Source organism: Sapajus apella, unplaced genomic scaffold (assembly GCF_009761245.1).
Source record: "Sapajus apella isolate SASKATOON/1434 unplaced genomic scaffold, GSC_monkey_1.0 scaffold90, whole genome shotgun sequence".
Lineage (NCBI taxonomy): Eukaryota > Metazoa > Chordata > Mammalia > Primates > Cebidae > Sapajus > Sapajus apella.
The window spans coordinates 3,365,494-3,372,486 of record NW_022437030.1 but is presented as its reverse complement, the minus strand read 5'-3'; the positions used below and the strand labels follow the sequence as shown (position 1 = coordinate 3,372,486).

The following is a 6,993-nucleotide window of genomic DNA, read 5'->3' as shown; positions in this document are numbered from 1 at the left end:
AAAAAAAAAAAAAAAAAAGAAAGAAAGAAAAGTAAAAGAAAGAATCCAGATATAGATCTTACATCTTTCACATAAAAATTAACTTAAAATGGATCACAGACCTAAATGTAAACCATAAAACTATAACATTCCTATAATATAACATAAAGGGAACTCTAGATGACTGTGGGTTTACTGAAGACTTTTTAGATACAATACCAAAAGCACAATCTATTAAAGAAAGAATTGGTAAACTGGATGCAGTAACATTTAAAATGTGTGCTCTGCGACAAACATTATTTAAGAGAATGAAAAGATAAGTCACGGACTTGGAAAAAATATTTGCTAAACACATATCTGATAAAAGACTAGTATCCAAAATACACAAAGAAGCCAGACAGTAAAAAAGAAATATTACATATTCTTTACTCATATGTTGAGTAAAAAAAGTTGATCTCATGAAGCTAGAGAGTAGAATGATACATACCAGAGCCTAAGAAAAGAGTAGGGGAGATGGGGAACTGATGAAGAGAAGCTGGTTAATGGGTAAAAAAACTAAAGTCAGGTAGAAAGAATAAGTTCTAATGTTTGATACCACAATGAGGTGACTTAAAGTTAATAATTTATTGTGTATTTCAAAACAGCTAGAAGATTTGAAATGTTCCAACATAAAGAAATGACAAATGTTTGAGGTGATACTCTACCTTGATTTGATCCACATTGAATTCATGTATCAAAATATCACATGCATCCCATAAATATACACAATTATTAAGCATCAGTTTTAAAAGAATCACAATAAAATACACATATACAAAGGACACTTAAAACTTAACAATAAGCCAGGCACAGTGGCTCATGCCTATAATCTCATTACTTTGGGAGGCAAAGGTAGCAGATAAGGCCTGGAGTTCAAGACCAGCCTCGCCAACATGGTAAAACTCTGTCCCTACTATAAATACAAAAATTAGCCAGGTGTGCTGGCACATGCTTGTAATCCCAGTTATTCGGGAGGCTAAGGCATGAGAATTGCTTGAACTCAGGAGGCAGAGGTTGCAGTGAGCTGAGATCGTGACACTGCACTCCAGATGGGGCGACAGAGCAAGACTCTTTCTCAAAAAAACAAACGAAAAGAACCCAGAAACAATAAGAAAACAATCTAAAGTCAAGTGTGATCGCTCACACCTGTAACCCCAGCACTTTGGGAGGCCAAGGCGGGCGGATCATGAGGTCAGGCGTTCGAGACCAACCTGACCAACACGGTGAAACGCTGTCTCTGCTAAAAATACAAAAATTAGCTGGGCGTGGGGGTACACACCTGTAATCCCAGCTACTCAGGAGGCTGAGGCAGGAGAATCACTTGAACCCGGGAGGTGGAGGTTGCAGTGAGCAGAGATTGCGCCATTGCACTCCATCCTGGGTGACAGAACAAGACTCTGTCTCCAAAAAAAAAAAAAAAAAAAAAAAAGAAGGGGGGGGGGGGGAAGTGAGGGGAGGGGAGAAAGAAAGAAAAGAAAACAATCTGATTTAAAAATGGTCAAAAGATCAGAACAGGCACTTCTCCAAACAGCATACACACATATCAAATAAGCAGATGAAAAGATGCTCAACATCATATATCACTAGAGAATTGCAAGTTAAAACAAGATATCACTACACAGCTATTAGAATGGTGAAAAGCCAAATCACTGACACCACCAAATGCTAACAAGGATTTGGAGCAACAGGAACTCCATTCATTGCTGGTGGGAATGCAAAATGGTACAATCACCCTGAAAAATACTTTGGCAGTTTCTTACAAAACTAAACACACTCTTATCATATGATCCAGCAATCGTGCTCCTTGGTATTTATCCAAATGAGCTAAAAACATAACCACACAAAAACCCACACGCAGATGTTTATAGCAACTTCATGCATAACTGCCAAAACTTAAGAGCAACTAAAATGTCCTTCAGAAGGTGAATAAAGAAACTAATATACCTATACAAAGAGTACTATTCAGCAGTACAGAGAAAAGAGCTGGCCAGGTGTGATGTTCACGCCTGTAATCCCAGCACTCTGGGAGGTCAAGGTGGGTGGATCACCTGAGGTCAGGAGTTTGAGACCAGCCTGACCAACATGGTGAAACCCCGTTTCTACTAAAATACAAAAATTAGCCAGGCGTGGAGGCATGCACCTGTAGTCCAAGTTACTTGGGAGGCTGAGACAGGAGAATCACTTGAACCTGGGAGGCAGAGGTTGCAATGAACCAATCGCACCACTGCACTCCAGCCTGGGCGAGGGCGAGACTCTGTCTCAAAAAGAAAGAAAAGAGCTATCAAGCCAGGAAGGAACATGGAAAGAAGCCAATCTGTATGATTCCAACTACATGACAGTCTGTAAAAGGTAAAACGATGGAGATAGTAAAAGGATCAGTGGTTGCCAGGGGTTTGAGTACAGAGAGGGGAGGGATGAAAAGGTGGAACAAAGGAGATTTTTAGGGAAGTGAAACTACTCAATGATACTATAAGAGTAGATACATGTCATTATATAATTTGCCAACACTCATAGAAACTGCAACACTATATACAATACTCACAGAAACTGCAACAATATATACTATATAATACTATAACTGTAGACACATGTCATCATATAATTTGCCAACACTCAGAGAAACTGCAACACCAAGAGTGAACTCTAAACTACAGTACTCTCTTCGGCAGCACATATACTAAAATTGGAATGATACAGAGAAGATTAGCATGGCCCCTGAGCAAGAATGACATGCAAATTCGTGAAGCATTCCATATTTTTAAATCTCCTGAAACTGATAAGCAACTTCAGCAAAGTCTCAGGATACAAAATAAATGTGCAAAAATCACAAGCATTCCTATACACCAATAACAGACTTAAAGAGAGCCAAATCAAGAACGAACTGCCATTCACAATTGCTACAAAGAGAATAAAATACCTAGGAATACAACTAACAAAGAACGTAAAGGAACTCTTCAAGGAGAACTACAAACCACTGCTCAACGAAATAAGAGAGGACAGAGAAAGATGGAGAAACATTCCATGCTCATGGTTAAGAAGAATCAATATTATGAAAACGACCATACTGCCCAAAGTAATTTACAGATTCAACGCTACCCATCAAGCTATCAATGACCTTCTTCACAGAACTGGAAAAAACCACCTTAAACTTCATATGGAACCAAAAGAGAGCCCACATAGCCAAGTCAATTCTAAGCAAAAAGAACAAAGCTGGAGGCATCATGCCACCGGACTTCAAACTATACTACAAGGCTACAGTAATCAAAACAGCATGGTACTGGTACCAAAACAGAGATATAGACAAATGGAACAGAACAGAGGCCTCGGAGGCAACACCACACATCTACAACCATCTGATCTTTGACAAAAACATGCAATGGGGAAAGGATTCCCTGTTTAATAAATGGTGTTGGGGAAACTGGCTGGCCATGTGCAGAAAGCAGAAACTGGACCCTTTCCTGACACTTTACACTAAAATTAACTCCAGATGGATTAAAGGCTTAAACATAAAACCTAACACCACAAAAACCCTAGAAGAAAATCTAGGCAAAACCATTCAGGACATAGGCGTAGGCAAGGACTTCATGACCAAAACACCAACAGCATTGGCAACAAAAGCCAAAATAGACAAATGGGACCCAATCAAACTCCACAGCTTCTGCACGGCAAAAGAAACAGTCATTAGAGTGAATTGGCAACCAACAGAATGGGAAAAATTTTTTGCAGTTTACCCATCTGACAAAGGGCTGATATCCAGAATTTAAAAAGAGCTAAAACAGATTTACAAGAAAAAAGCAAACAAGCCCATTCAAAAGTGGGCGAAGGATATGAACAGACACTTTACAAAAGAAGACATATATGAGGCCAACAAACATATGAAAAAATGCTTATCATCATTGGTCATTAGAGAAATGCAAATCAAAACTACATTGAGATACTATCTCACGCCAGTTAGAATGGCGAACATTTAAAAATCTGGAGACAACAGATGCTGAAGAGGATGTGGAGAAATAGGAACACTTTTACACTGTTGGTGGGAGTGTAAATTAGTTCATCCATTGTGGAAGACAGTGTGGCGATTCCTCAAGGACCTAGAAATAGAAATTCCATTTGACCCAGCAATCCCATTACTTGGTATATAACCAAAGGATTATAAATCGTTCTACTGTAAGGATACATGCATACAAATGTTCATTGCAGCACTGTTTACAATAGCAAAGACTTGGAACCAGCCCAAATGCCCATCGATGATAGACTGGACAGGCAAAATATGGCACATATACACCATGGAATACTATGCAGACATAAAAAACAATGAGTTCGTGTCCTTTGCAGGGACATGGATGAACCTGGAAACCATCATTCTCAGCAAACTGATGCAATAACAGAAAATCAAACACCACATATTCTCACTCATAGGTGGGTGTTGAACAATGAGAACACGTGGACACAGGGAGGGGAGCATCACACACTGGGGTCTGTTGGAAGGAAACAGGGGAGGGACGGTGGGGAGTTGGGGAGAGATGGCATGGGGAGAAATGCCAGATATAGGTGTTGGGGAGGAAGGCAGCAAATCACACTGCCATGTGTGTACGTATGCAACAATCTTGCATGTTCTTCACATGCTCCCCAACACCTAAAATACAATTAAAAATATAAACTACAGACCTTAGTTAACAATAATGTATCAATATTTGGCTCTTTAGTTGTAACAAATGTACCACACTATTTCAAGACATTAGCAATAGGGAGAAATGCAAGGGAAATAGAGACTATGTATTCCTGCTCAATTTTTCCATAAACCTAAAACTGCTAAAAAATAAAGTAATAAATTCTATTAAAAGATATAGTCAATCCTCCATATACTCAGGGGATTGGTTTCAGGAATCCCCTTGTTTACCAAAATTTGTGCATACTCCAGTCTCCCAGTAAGCACTCAATACAGAGAGGTTTCACATCCTGTGAATACAACTGTTTGGTTTTCTTTTCCCCCTTGGAGACAGAGTCTCACTCTCACCCAGTCTGGAGTGCAATGGTATAATCATAGCTCACAGCAATCTCTGCCTCCCAACTCTCCTGTCTCAAGGTTCCCAAGCAGCTGGGCATGGTGTTAGGCACCTGTAATCCCAGCAACTCGGGAGGCTGAGCCCAAAGAATCACTTGAACCCAGAAAGTGGAGGTAGCAGTGGGTGGAGATCACGCCACTGCACTCCAGCCTGGGTGACAGTGCGAGACTCCGTCTCAAAAAAACAAACAAACAAAAATATTAGCACAAGTTGAAGAAACATATCATTCAAATTTTACTTCAAGGGAAAGCAAGCATTTACTCCTGGTTACTGAATTTAGGCTGTGAGAACTTTGTCTACTGACCACAAGTTCATAGGTCATAGGTCTGTCCTGGTTTCCTTCAGCTGTCACGAGTTGAAAGCAAAGGCCAGGTATGGCTTCGGGCAAAGGTCTTCCTTAACAGCCCTGGCCACTGACCAAAACCCAAGTAGAGTTCCCTACAGGCAGGATTAACTTCCCTTCATGCACGCATGCACGCACAGGGCACCAATATTCCAGGCCCACTTCAGTTTCCTGTGGCCTGTCTTGTTTCTCTTCACTTGGAGTGACAGCTCATTAACAAAGCCAGTTAGAAGCTATCTCCTTTTTCACCCTTAGCCTGCTTTCCCTATTAGAAGTGAACCCTCAAGACAGCCAAGCAGCTTGAAGAAGAAAGGTTTCTCCTTTCAGAAGCATTCCAGCTAACAAAAAAAAATAAAAAAAAAAAAAAAAAAAAAAAATCCAGAGAATGAGAATATCATAAACTTACAATCCAAATAATTAATATAGGAGTAATCATTAATAACTACTATCACAAAAAGACATTAAGATATGTGTCTTCTGAGAGATGTATACACCATCATTTACGATACATTCTTGGAAAAAAAAAAAAAAAAAACTCACAAAATCTAAACAAGTCTCTAGACCTAATTATAAGCTTACAGAAAATACAGGGGAAAAAGGGAACATAATAAACAGACACCACAGGAATATAACCAGCAAAATTCAGAGTAAGAAAGGCCATAGGAAACAACACCTGGTTTCTTAAACAAATAAATATGGGGGAAAACAGATGGCTGAGACAGCTATAAACAAAGATTTAAAATGTATTTTCAACAAGAGCAATCAAAAAAATCTTGTTTGGATGTTGATTTGAACAAACTTTTAAAAATGATTATGGGACAACTGAGGAAATGCGAACACTGGATATTTGATACAACAAATGAATCATTTATTGCTCATTTCTTTTAGGTATTAATAATGGTGTTATGATTATGCCTTCTTTTAAGTCCTTATCTAAAGAAACACAAAGAAATATTTATATGAAATTATGTGATATTGGCCAGGTGAGGTGGCTCATGCCTGTAATCCCAGCACTTTGGGAGGCCAAGGCAGTCAGACTACCAGAGGCCAGGAGTTCAAGACCAGCCTGCCCAACATGTTGAAACCCTCTCTCCACGAAAAATACAAAAATTAGCCACGTGTGGTGATGCATGCCTATAATCCCAGCTATTCAAGAGACTGAGGCAGGAGAATCGCTTAAACCTGAGAAGCAGAGGGTATGGTAAACAGAGACTGTGCCACTGCACTCCAGCCTGGGTGACAAGAGTGAAACTCCATCTCAAAAAATAAAAATAAAAAAGAAAGAAATTAGGCCGGGCGCGGTGGCTCAAGCCTGTAATCCCAGCACTTTGGGAGGCCGAGGCGGGTGGATCACGAGGTCAAGAGATCGAGACCATCCTGGTCAACATGGTGAAACCCCGTCTCTACTAAAAATACAAAAAATGAGCTGGGCATGGTGGCGTGTGCCTGTAATCCCAGCTACTCAGGAGGCTGAGGCAGGAGAATTGCCTGAACCCAGGAGGCGGAGGTTGCTGTGAGCCGAGATCGCGCCATTGCACTCCAGCCTGGGTAACAAGAGCGAAACTC

General features: G+C 40.1%; 1 protein-coding gene and 1 non-coding gene across 4 annotated transcripts in view; one reads left to right on the top strand and one right to left on the bottom strand.

The window, feature by feature from the left end:
- The window catches only part of TENT4B (terminal nucleotidyltransferase 4B), a 76,874-nt gene that overhangs the window by 54,313 nt on the left and 15,568 nt on the right, over nucleotides 1–6,993 (bottom strand). The gene's annotated exons all lie outside the window — the stretch shown is intronic.
- On the top strand, nucleotides 2,672–2,778 carry LOC116534955. The gene has a single exon (XR_004261967.1). It is a non-coding gene; the product is annotated as a U6 spliceosomal RNA (small nuclear RNA).